At 44.9% G+C, this 12,358-nt stretch overlaps 1 pseudogene; it reads right to left on the bottom strand.

The window, feature by feature from the left end:
• Positions 1–11,796: 11,796 nt before the first annotated feature.
• Positions 11,797–11,970, bottom strand: LOC122817177 (annotated as a pseudogene).
• Positions 11,971–12,358: the final 388 nt, after the last annotated feature.

Raw genomic sequence — 12,358 nt, 5'->3', positions numbered from 1 at the left:
GTGCTGACATCATCAGTGTTTAGAAAGGGGAATGTGCATCCTGTTGTGTGTTCTCCTAGTTGCCAAAAGGGACATTTCTTTCATACAGAATTGCACACACACTAATCCCCCTCCACACACACGGAGCATTTACAGGATTCAAACCCCTACCTATCTATGTTATGACACTTGAGAGAGACGCATTAGCAGAGTGTGCTATTCGCATTACTGGGAGGTTTCCCTTCTCCTGCTTTACTTATAGGGTGCTGACATCATCAGTGTTTAGAAAGAGGAATGTGCATCCTGTAGTGTGTTCTCCTAGTTGCCAAAAGGGACATTTTTTTCATACAGAATTGCATGCACACTAACCCCCCTCCCAATACACTGAGCATTTGCAGGATTCAAACTCCTACCTAACTATGTTATGACACTCAAAACAAACACATTAGCAAAGCACGCTATTCACATTAGTGGGAGGATTTCCTTCTCCTGCTGTACTTATAGGGTGCTGACATCATCAGTGTTTAGAAAGGGGAATGTGCATCCTGTAGTGTGTTTTCCCAGTTGCCAAAAGGGATATTTCTCTCACACACACACACACACACACACACACACACACACACACACACACACACACACACACACACACACACACAGAATTTGCAGTATTCAAACCCCTACCTAACTATATTATGACACTTCAGGGAGACTCATTAGCAGAGCGCACTATCTGAATTACTGGGCATCTGTTCTGCACCTGCAGTATTTATAGGGTGCTGACATCATTATTTCTACAGAGGTATGTACATCTAGTACTACCTGTCAGGTGGGAGATAGCATATATATGCATTTGCAGCCACCTACTTCAGGGTCAGATATGCACATCGCACTGGCAGGTTATGTTCTATACCATGCTTCATGACCACAGGACTTGTAACACACAACACAACCAGTTTGGACCACCCCTCCCACATCCAGGACACGCACTTTGCTTCCCTGGGAACAGTGCCAAGATATGCAGGTGTTCACATACACCATTCCAGTTGTTAACGTCAGGTACAGGTATATTGTGTGTGGGAACTACTCAGGCCTCTACAACATTACCCTACAGCCACTACAATTTGTGAGTCCATGTGCTATGGCAGAACCACTCACCACAGCCACAAGGGGAATGCATATTGCACCTGACCATCTGCAACATGGGTACTCACTGTTCCACACCAGAGGTAGACCACCATTGTTGATATCTGACCATACCCACCTTTCCCTGGACATCCATATCCCATCCCCACCCCCAAGCAAGGTTGTCACTGCAAAAAAAGTGTATTTATCAAAAGAAGACTTTACACTTGTGAAGACTGGGGTGGAAGACTTCAAAGGACCCATGCTGGGGGAGTATACAGGCCACTCTGCATAATCCTTGACAATTGCATTCTATGAGCATGTGGAAGGTTTGCATTGATCATGCTATCCCAAATATACCCATGACTGCTCCACAACAGGACACCTGTCAGGTGTACACCAGCCATATGTGAGCTGTCCAACAGATGGAGTGAGCTAATACATTGCAGAGCAGTAGCCCACAGAGGGAGGACATCTCTGAACAGTACTGGCATGACACTTCAATCCCTCATAATCATCACGACAAAGTGTTGACAGTGAAATTGTCCAGACAATGCAGATAAGGCTCCCCTCAGTCTGTTATTGATGCCCACTTACTGTTAAAGGTCCTCACCAACCCTCTTCCAGCACACACCAACAACATGGATGTGGCTTAGCAAATTCAACCCCTGGGATCTCCACTGTGTCCCTGCTTGACAGAGGCACAGCACACTAGCCTCACATGGTGCCTTATGTGACCTACTTTACAGTGGCACAGTAGCCTACTGTACTAGGGAGGCAGACGCCAAGCACACTCTGGCTAAGCTGTCATTCCCTAGGGCAAACAGCCTAGTGTTGACCACTACACCCATATGTTTAATTGTCAGATGCACAATATTTGTTGCTGATAGACTGTTTGCAGGTCTTTATTGCCGTAACATTCTCTGTTTCTATGAACAACTTGTGTATCTGTGGAAGATGTTTGAATATGAGAGGGCTCCACTATATCACGTATGTCTCTGTAGTCATTTAACTGTGTGCACTGGGCAGATTGCTGTAATGTGGTTGATTCCTGGAATAACACGTACAAATACCGGATATGTGTGGCCAACTGCTAAACTGAGATTTGGACTAAGTGTGTGAGCATGCCCAGTTCAGGCTTTCCTTGGCATGTTGTCTAACATATGTCTCATTTATCGAAGTGTGCGAGCATGCCCACTATGAGCTTTCCATATGTTGAACTCTGCAGCCCACCACATTTGTGGATGAGTGTGAACTTCAACAATATCTCACGTTTATGGTTGTGTGTTGTGTGTCATGTTGTGTAGTTACTGTCCAACTGCTTTGTGTCTGAACACAACAGGGATTATACTGTGCCTGCAGGGCTTGCATGGGATACTTTGCATACAGTTGTCAACATCCTTTCATACTGACCTAACACTGTAGTACCGTATAGTGTACTGGTTCAGTACTTTCACTGTGGTGGACAGTATCCTGGGCTTTAGTCCTATCACTGCTTTACATTTTCATAATGAGCACAACAGCCTGGTTAGGGGCCAGTTGTGCACATCTGACCATGTTGCATTATGTTCAGATATGAACTACTTAAACCAGGCTTGTCCAACATTGGTAGTGCATTCCACAACATAGGTGTACATTGGCAAACACTAGCGATGTGCCCTAGGCCATTTCTAATGTTAGTCGGAGAGTGTGTTTGTCCTTCGACACACATTGTAAGTGGAGTTTGCCATGACATATGTCATGGTGAGTATACTGTGCCTCCATCTACCCATGACATAACAGTGATACCCAGGGTAAACCTACCATCTCCCATCCACTCATCAAGATTCCTCTTGAGGAGAGTCGATGAGTGACTCTCTGGCTAACCTGTACTGGGAGTTTACTCAAGAGTGGGGGTGGCTTCTGAGTTATGGATCATTCAGTACAGCTTGTCCTATGTATGTCAGTGCTGGGGTTCAGGTCTCTCATGTGCATAGCTCACTGCCATTCAGATTGCACAAGTTGCAGCATGTTCATTGATTCCAACTTGGACATGGCTTTATACATCAGGCACAGCTTGCCTCTGGGTGGGCAGTATGGCAGTGTGTGGAGCTGCAGTTTGTTTAATCAGGCAACACATGGCAACTGTTCAAGCTCTTTGATACTCCTGGTGAGGTACTTTTGGGGACTTTACAGTTGATGGAGGTGTCTGCTGAGGTACATCCCACAGGGGCTATTGTAGTCAATTGTAATGCTGATGAAGGATGACTGCAGAGCCACAATGACCTCCTCTTATCTAGATCTGACAACCTTCATGATTAGGTGGGTATATGGTATGTTTCTGTAACCACTACAGCCACATGCTTGTCCAATGCAGGATATCTATCAACTTGTGTCCCCAGGTCTCTCATTACATGTTAAGTACTTAATGGGTTAACACCTATGTGGTAATTGGTGGGCACTTACTGTATATCCACAGGGGTTGACTATACACTTTTCTGCAATTAGCTTGCTAACATGGCTATGGCACCAGTTGTCTGTTTCTATGTGGCCCTTTTGTGGGATGCTTGTGTCAGCTGGAGGGTCAGATATGGTGGCCAGTTTGTAGTCCTCAGCAAACATGTTCAGACACAGTCCTTCCATGTTGGCCTATACCTATGGGACATATATACCAAACGAGGGAGGTCCCAGGACCACGCCTTGTGGGATGCCAGTTATATCTGGTTTGTAGTCTGACATGGCTGCAGCATGTCTGACCATGTCAGTTCTGTCCTTGGTCTGGTTTGCAACCCCTCTACTGACATAGGGGTTTATATTTAAGCTGGTGAGCTTATCTATAATGAACACGTGGGGTATTGTATGGAAGCCTTTGCAAGGTCCAGCTACACTGTGTGGACCACATTGCCCTCATCAATGACCTTAATGACTGTTTCAAATGAGTCAAAGATGTTTAAGGGGCAGGATCTGCACTTAAGAAAGCCACACTGGGTAGGGTCCGGTGTCAGTAGGTCCCCAATATCTTTATGTCTGCGGTACATGCTGATCCTTTCCATAGCTGTGCAGACCAAGCTTGTCAGAATTCTGGGGTGATAGTTTGCAGTATCTATTCAGGCAACACCTTTGTTGAGAAGGACCACTGTTGTTGTACACTGCTGTTTGGGTACATATCCTGTGGTAAGGCTGACATTGAGCAGTAGTGTAATTTGGCATTCCATTCTTCTTGGAGTGCATGTTGGACTCAGCCTAGGACACCATCTCATACCATTGCTGCTGTGTGTTTTGCTTTGTAGATGCTGGCTGTTACCTCAGCATCTGCAATGTCAGGGGGCCAGCAGTCTGCTGGGATAGATATTTTGCATTCTGGGGGGGGGGGGGGGTGTTGTACTGCACCTGTCAGGTTGGATGTTGGCAATATGTGTGTGTGTTTGGTATGTTGTTTGTAATATTTGAGTGATTCAGAGCATATCTGTGAATTCCCAACAAGGTTCCTACCATCAGTTAAGAAAGCCTTGTGATTATCCTTAGTGTCCTGTACAATTTGTATCTTCATAGGTTCATAGGTTCATACAAGGCTATCCACCATAGGGTATTTATAAGCCTAGCCAGAGTGTGTGTGGCTTTTGCCACCCCTTGCTATGTGAATATTATGGCCATTTATGACTTTCTTTACTGTGTCTCTGTCTGGACGTGACTCAGTGAAGACCCCCAGTGTACATCTACGATCATCCATCCACTTGGCAAGATTCCTGTTGAAAAGTGTCAGTGAGGGGCTCTGCCTAACATGGAGTGGGATTCTGTTCCAGGGTGTAGGGAGCCTCTGGGTTATGTATCTGTCCCTGCAGCACATCCTATTTCATTATGTGTTGAGGTTGACATCTCTCACTCTCACAGCTCCGATGGCTTTGGGTTTTCTGGGATGGAGCATGTCCATTACTCCTGTGTTGGACATGGCCTTGTACAACAGGCATACAATGCCTCTGTCTAGGCAGTATATGACTGCATTCAGCTGGAGTGTCTACAGCCAGGCAGCATATGACATATATTTGAGACCCTTTATCCTCTTGGTGAGGTACCTTTGAGGTCTTTCTAACTGCTGCAGGTGTCAGGTAAGGTACATCCCAAATGAGGCATTGTACTAGATTATGGGTCTGATAAGAGAACAGTATAGGGGCACAATGACCTCTGTTGACGTAGATGTGAATCCTTTCATGATATGGTGCCCAATATAGACAGTCTTGCTAGCCACGTTGGCAATGTGAGTGTCACATAACAGGTTACTGTCCACTTGTGTCCCTAGGTCCCTGATTACTCCTTCCATACATAATGGTTTACCACCTATGTGGTAATTTGTGAGTACCTTGTTTGGTATTTGGTGGGACATTCATACTGTCCAGTGTCTTCAGGATGGCTGGGTGGGGTTCCTGTGTGTGAGAGTGTGGTCTGTAGCATGCTACAGACTGTACAGCAGTTTTTCCTATGGTTAGTTGCACATGGGTGGTCTCCGATGCTTTGTGCATTGTCAGTTACCTGGACGTATGGGTGTCTGTGCTGAATATGGATACTCCCCCTCCTTTTATGTTTTGGTCCAGGTTTTGGGGCCATAATGCATGATATGAGGTATAACCTGGTAGTGCTGGTGTGCTGTCACGAGGCTTGCTGCAGGTTTCTGTCACTGCACGGACATCAATGTTCTCCATACTGGGGAGGGCCTCGGGAACATGCATATTGAGGTTTACATGTCTGGCATTGGTCAGCATTACCTTTATGTTTCTTTCCAGTTATGTTTTTTAGGGTGGTGGGTTAGTCTTTTCAGCCTTGCCAACAAAAGGCTCTATGGAGGTGGCAAAAGCCTTATCCAATATCCAGACGCCCAGGGGTAACAGGTGCAAGCCATCCCAGGAACAGCAGTGTGGCTTGTCAAGCATGACATCCCAAGCAGACTGACATTGGATCCCCTTGGAATGACACCAGTAATTGTGCCACTTGTTAAATCTGATCATTATGTGTTTGTACTGTGGCATAGGATGCTGCAAATGGTCAGTGTCATACTGGCCTTGACTACATAATTGGACAGCTCATCTATGTCTCTTTTCATGTAGACCGGGGAGGTACATCTCAGGTCATTCACGCCAGCATGGACAATGACTGCATCATATTTCTACTTGCTTTGGGGTGACCTGTGTACTTGTGTTATGTGGCGTATTGTAGCAGCCTACAGGCAGCTTACTGTACCCTTTCTCTTGTTCAGTCTGGTGAGTGGGACAGCAGTGTGTCTGACTATGGAGTCACCTATTACAACTGTACCAGGCATGGTGTTTCTCCTTCTGGCCTGTGACTGTTTTGCACACCAGCTTTGTGTACTATGTGTTGCATGTGCTATGTTTGGAGGTTGTGGTTGCTTGGGTGTCTGCTTTGGAGGCCTCTGTTGGTGTAGTGTGTTTGTAATTAGGGCCTCCGGGAATGTTTTTCTGTGTTTATGTCTTTGGTTTGCAGTTGTGATAGGTCTATGTGGGACTGGGTTTGTGGTGTGTGTGGTTACCTTCTCCTCCTGACTAGTTTTGGCAGTACTGAGTTGAGGGAGCTCAGTCTCCGGTTTGGATAATTGGTTGCATCTCTCACATATATTTGTATTTCATGGGGGGAGTTGAGGGTTGTCTGTGTACTTGGGGCAGGTGTAACATTGCCTCAAGATTCACAGATTCAACTTGTTGTAGCTGGCCTTAGTGGATTGTATGTGTGGACATATTTTATTGCCATACTATTGATCAATGATTACTTCCCTTTTTATGTTTGCTCTATCATGTAGTAGCTTCCTCATTCTCTTGCATGGTTTGGTAATGGCTGGAGTCCACCATGCCAGATGCCTGCATGTATGGCATTGTATCTTGGTTTTATTTGGGATTGCATAATCCAAGCATTCCTGGCAGTGTTCATGGAATGCCTGTATAACAGGTTCTGAGGTGTGGCCCATATATTGCACCTGCACAGGGCCTTTAATGGATTCCACATCAGTTTGGAGGAGTGCAACTTTTGCTTTACACATGTTTTTCACTGTGGTCTTCTGGCCAGGGACTGTGGTCAGGATGTGTATATCCAGTGTGATTACTGCATGGTCTGGTCTTACCAGTGAGGGATACACTTCTCATCTTGCCATCCAGTACCCATGTTGCTGATTATCACATCCAGTATGCTTACCCCTCTTGTGGGAGTGGTACGTTGTTCCTGGGCATTTTGGTTTATGGATTCTAGGAACTTTTGTCCTACAGTGTTGGAGCTAATATAATGCTCCCAGTCTATGTCTGGGTATTTTCAGTCACACAATATAATGTGGTTTGGAGGGCTTGATATATTCATGTATTCCAACATAGGCCAGGTGCAGTTCCTGGTATTAGGACAGTAGTCTGTAGCAGGCTATAAACTGGGAGGCAGTTTTAGCCACTGTTACTTGACCATGGCTAGTCCATGCTGCTTCTTGTTGTGGTACCAACATGGGGGTGTGGTTATCCTTGACAATTATTGCTAGTCACCCTCCTTTTGTAGCTTGTTCCATGTTTTGAGGCTGTACAGCACAGTATGAGGTGTAACCTGGTAGTGTTAGGGTGCTATTGTGAGCCTTGACCCAGTTTTCTGTTACAGGACAGATATCAACATTCTCCATACTGGGGGAGTTTAGACTGCATGCATCTTGCTGTTTAGACTTCTGGCATTGGGTAGCATTACATCTAGGTTCTTATCCCTTGTGATACCTATGGAGGTGGGTTTGTGTTTTGAGCCTTACCTATTCAAGGCACACTGTGGGTAACAACAGCCTTTGCCAGTATCCATAAGGCCTGGAATGATAGGTGCACGCCACCCCTAGCAGGTGGAGCATCATGTCATGCTCAGCATGTCATCCCAGGCTGGCACACATTGGATCCCCTTTGACTAACTGCAATACTTCAGCCATTTATTGCAATTGATCATCTCATCATCATATTGTGGCATCATGCTTGGTGAGGGTAGGATGTTAGTCAGGGTCATCAAGTGTGCATATACTACATGGTGTTACATTGCTTAACACATGGCATTCATGCCTCTAGTGGTGCTGCAGGGCTGCCTCTGTCGGATGCACATACTACACTCCCTGTACATGTTTGAGAGCAGGTTATGTCATTTTAGGCATCCCTGTTATTATATGAGTGAGTCAGAGAGGGATATCATTCCCAGGGTTCCTACTGAGCCAGTGTATGTGCTATGCGTTGCCTCTTTGCAAAGGCCAGGGCATACTGGGCATGCCTCCTTCTGCCTACTGGGGCAGGCTCAGGTTGTTCCTCCTCCGAGTCACGCTCTGCCTGTGATGGCCTTGGCAATGGTGGGGGGCTGTTTGGCCCGGCCATATGCTGGTCCTGCTGCAGCTGTTTTCGCAAGACCATATTATGTAGCATAGCACATACCATGACAATTTGGGTACATGTAGTTGGTGACTACTGCAAGGCTCCACCAGATGTATCCAGACACCGGAACTGTGACTTGAGCAGGCCAAACACATGCTCTATTATATTATGTGTTTGTGCGTGTGCCTCATTATGGCGTTCCTGTTCAGGTGTGTGTGCGTTTCTGATGAGTGTCATCAGCCATGGCTCCAATGCATAACCTGCATCCCCCACTAGGTGTCCATGTGGGATGTCCCCATTGGCAAATGTCTGGTACAGCTGCGTCAAATGCCAGATATGGGAATCATGGTAGCTCCCAGGGCAGCCAGCACACACATTCATTATTATGCCCTGGGCATCACACACGACCTGGCAGTTGATGGAGGGGAAGCCCTTGCGGTTAATGTGGGCCCTACCCCACTCACCGGCTGGTGCTTTGATGCGTATGTGCGTGCAGTCTATTGTACCCACTACCTCAGGGTATTCCGCTATTTGCTGGAAGAGACGCATATTGCTGGCCAATACCTCACGGGCATTGGGGAAATATACATGATCACCGACATGTGCTGACATGGCATCCAGGAACTGGTGCAGTACCCTGGAGGCTGATGCCTGTGATATCCCCATCATATCACCAGTTGGTCTCTGGAAGGTACCTGTTGCTAGTATTCTTAGGCCAACACATACCTTGGTTTCCACTGGGATGGGTTCCCCTCTGTTGGTTCTGTGTGTGAGGCGTGGCCTGCACAGCTTGACAATTTGCTGCAGGAGGTCTCTGTCCACTCTATAGCGTTCTACTATCTCCAGCTCATGTAACCCATGGTAGGTGACCCTAGGCCTGTACACTCTTGTCCGTCTCCTCACTGCGGGTTGTCTGGCACCATTTGCATTGTCACCACCCTCAGCAAGTAGCCTATGTCTCCTTATGACAGCTATGGCAGCCCCTAGCATTTCTGCTCTGAGTTCAGCTTTTTCATTTTTCACTTCTAATAGCTTACTCCTGTCTTGCAGTGTCTCTTGAGAGAAACATCCTGCACTGCTGTTTGCAGAGTTTTAAGTGCTTGGCTGAGCTACTATTCTGCCTGTGTAATTGCCTGCTTCTAATTGTTTTCACCTGCTAGCTCCAGCAGTATTCCCTGCTAGCTTCCTACTAATTCTGTTGCTTCCTTTTTCCTTTCTGTTTCCTCAGGGGGGAGCAACACGCATACCAGCAGAAACATGCTCACAGTGGCTTACACGCGCGCACACATGCTTACATGGTTCAGAATCTGCTTATTCAGGTTAAAATGCGTGCACACCAGCGCAAACTGTCTTACAAGTCTGCCAACAGGCTCCCACATGCTCAGTCTGCCTTACACGCGTGCACACTGCCCTACTTGCGCTTCATGGCATGCGCACGTGCGCATGCACGCCCAGCAAGAAACTTTGGTGTAAGCAACAGTGTACACCTTCCATTTCTTGACTTTCCCATGCTTATCTTGTGGCACTCCTCTTTCCATGATATGTGTCTGACATCTGTCATGTAACACTGACCTACAATGAACTGCATTTCTTTCTACCATTCCCCCCTGTGATGTCACCTATCTCCTACTCTATTCCTCCCCCTTATGTATCTCTTACACTACTCAGAATGTGCTCATTTGCTATGTGACAGTGGAATTCAGTATCCTAACACTCATTTACATCATATTGCCTACTAATGCTTAGTTACATGTCTTAGACTCAGCTTCCCCCCTTAGCAACCACTAAACGGTGGCCATGTTGTTTTTGGTCTGCTGGTCCCTGCATTGTAAATCCATGTATTGCATAAAACCCACATTTGTGGGTTTATAACCTTCATTTTTATGTTTTATACAGCGCAGCCCGTTTGCGCAGGGCTGCACTGTGTTTAAACATCGTCGATCGCCGAAAAAAAAATATTTATTTCTTATATTTGCATCGGGGTACCTTGCCAATGGTCACATATTTGACCATTGGCATGCTGCCTGACACATATGCACCCTTTATTTGGAGCTGACATGGCTCCATTGTGTTTTTTGCAGAAACGTACTCTGTTGTCAACTGAGTACATTTCTGCAGCTAAAACAGCTCTTACACGGGCTGCTTTGGGCTTCCTGGATTGCTAATCTACCTCATTTGCATGCCTTTCAGCTGCAAGTGAGGTGATTAGCATATCCACGCCCACTCCGTGTAAGAGACGTTTTAGCTGGTCTCTTACACGGAATTTAGGGCTGTTCCTGGATTGCGAAGGCTGCATGGAGTCTTATACTACTCTTAGACTCCGTGCAAGCCTTCGTGAATCCTGCCCAATGTCTTTTGGAACTCGTAGCCTCATCCACAATATTTTTTTGTCCCTATCTAGTGGTGCTGTTAATAAAAAAAGTTACTGCCTCGATTCAGACTGTTTTTCTGAAGATTCCCCTGCTAGCAACATACAGCAAAAGCTCCAGATTTAATCAGCTCACCTTTTGGTTAGGAAATAGTACCTTTTTTCATTCTTTCCATTACGTCATAGCTACTGTTCATAAAAGTTTTTTTTTTGTTTTGTTTTTTCACCCCCAGGCTGATGTCAGTGTTCCATAAAGTTTATTGTCACCCACAACGTGACGTCAGAAACCCTGAGTGCAAGCTTCTTAATGTAAGAACATTTTGACTTTGTAAAGTGCTTTGCAAGGGATTTATTTTGTGACTGTAAGTCCTGCTGGATAGCAGTTGGGCTTTGTTTTACAATACTACCCCATCGGATGCACATTAACAAAGGCAACCCAAACCCCACTCAAGACCCACCACATGGCGATTTTTTGAATAAACATGTCGATGTTTTGTTCATCCACATGAATAGTTCTGCAATAAAAACACAGGATTGGATACATCAGCAAACTCAGTTTTACAGCAGCATTTCTTAATACACAATCAGATAGGTCAGAACAAAGATAACTTTGGGGGGTGTAGTTCTAGACTATGACAGTAGAGTTGAGAAGGAGAAATTACAGAAGTTAAGCATATAAAATCTATTATAAACTTTACAGACTTAACAGCTTAAAATAGGTAAATTAATGGACTGCAATCATACCACTCAACCTGTTAATCCAAAAAATCTGGACAGAGCCTAAAATAATGGGTGGGGAAAGGCCCAAAAGTAGGGACAGATTTTACATATTGCTCTTATAAACATAGAAAGCTGCTAGATTAACAGGATCTGTGTCATCATGCATTTTCTGAATGAAATAAAGTCTGAAACTTAAATATATGGCATTATTTAGGGACTTCAGTCCTCTGAGATTTGCAAGAAAACCACAGATTTTAAAAGAAGAATAGACCAAATATTTGAGGCAAAAATCTGGACATTCTGCAAAAATCTTTACAGTTGAGAGGTATGACTGCAATTATTTACTTGCAAAACCCAGACATCTGATTGCCAGCTTTACAGTGCACATTTTTACTACACTTGATCTTAGCCAAAAAGCCAAGAAGCAATTACAGAGCATATTTTTATTAATTTGTTCTGTTAAGTTAGCTCTTTGAATTGTTATTAATGGGTAGGGTTAAATCCAACAAAGCTTCACTTGGTTTGGTAGGCAATTTAAATCTGATTCACTGTCACAAAGTCTAGTTAATATTAAACAATAATTTTAATTCCATTTCACTGACATGCTAACAATCACAAATAACAGAAAAGTGTAATCGCAATGTGTATTACAATATTTTATGGATGGATAGATAGATTCAAAAATGCACTACAGAAACACAATAGGTCTGCAAATCACACAGTAAACTTTAGTAGTATCCTCAAAACCTAACCGCAAACATATTCTAATTATCCTAGGATCAAAGAGTGATCTATAGCACCACAAACATGGACTAAA

The sequence above is a fragment of the Protopterus annectens genome, chromosome 1.part1, assembly GCF_019279795.1.
Source record: "Protopterus annectens isolate FY-2018-M chromosome 1.part1, PAN1.0, whole genome shotgun sequence".
In the NCBI taxonomy this organism is placed as follows: Eukaryota; Metazoa; Chordata; order Ceratodontiformes; family Protopteridae; genus Protopterus; species Protopterus annectens.
This window is presented reverse-complemented; position numbering and strand designations above follow the sequence as displayed.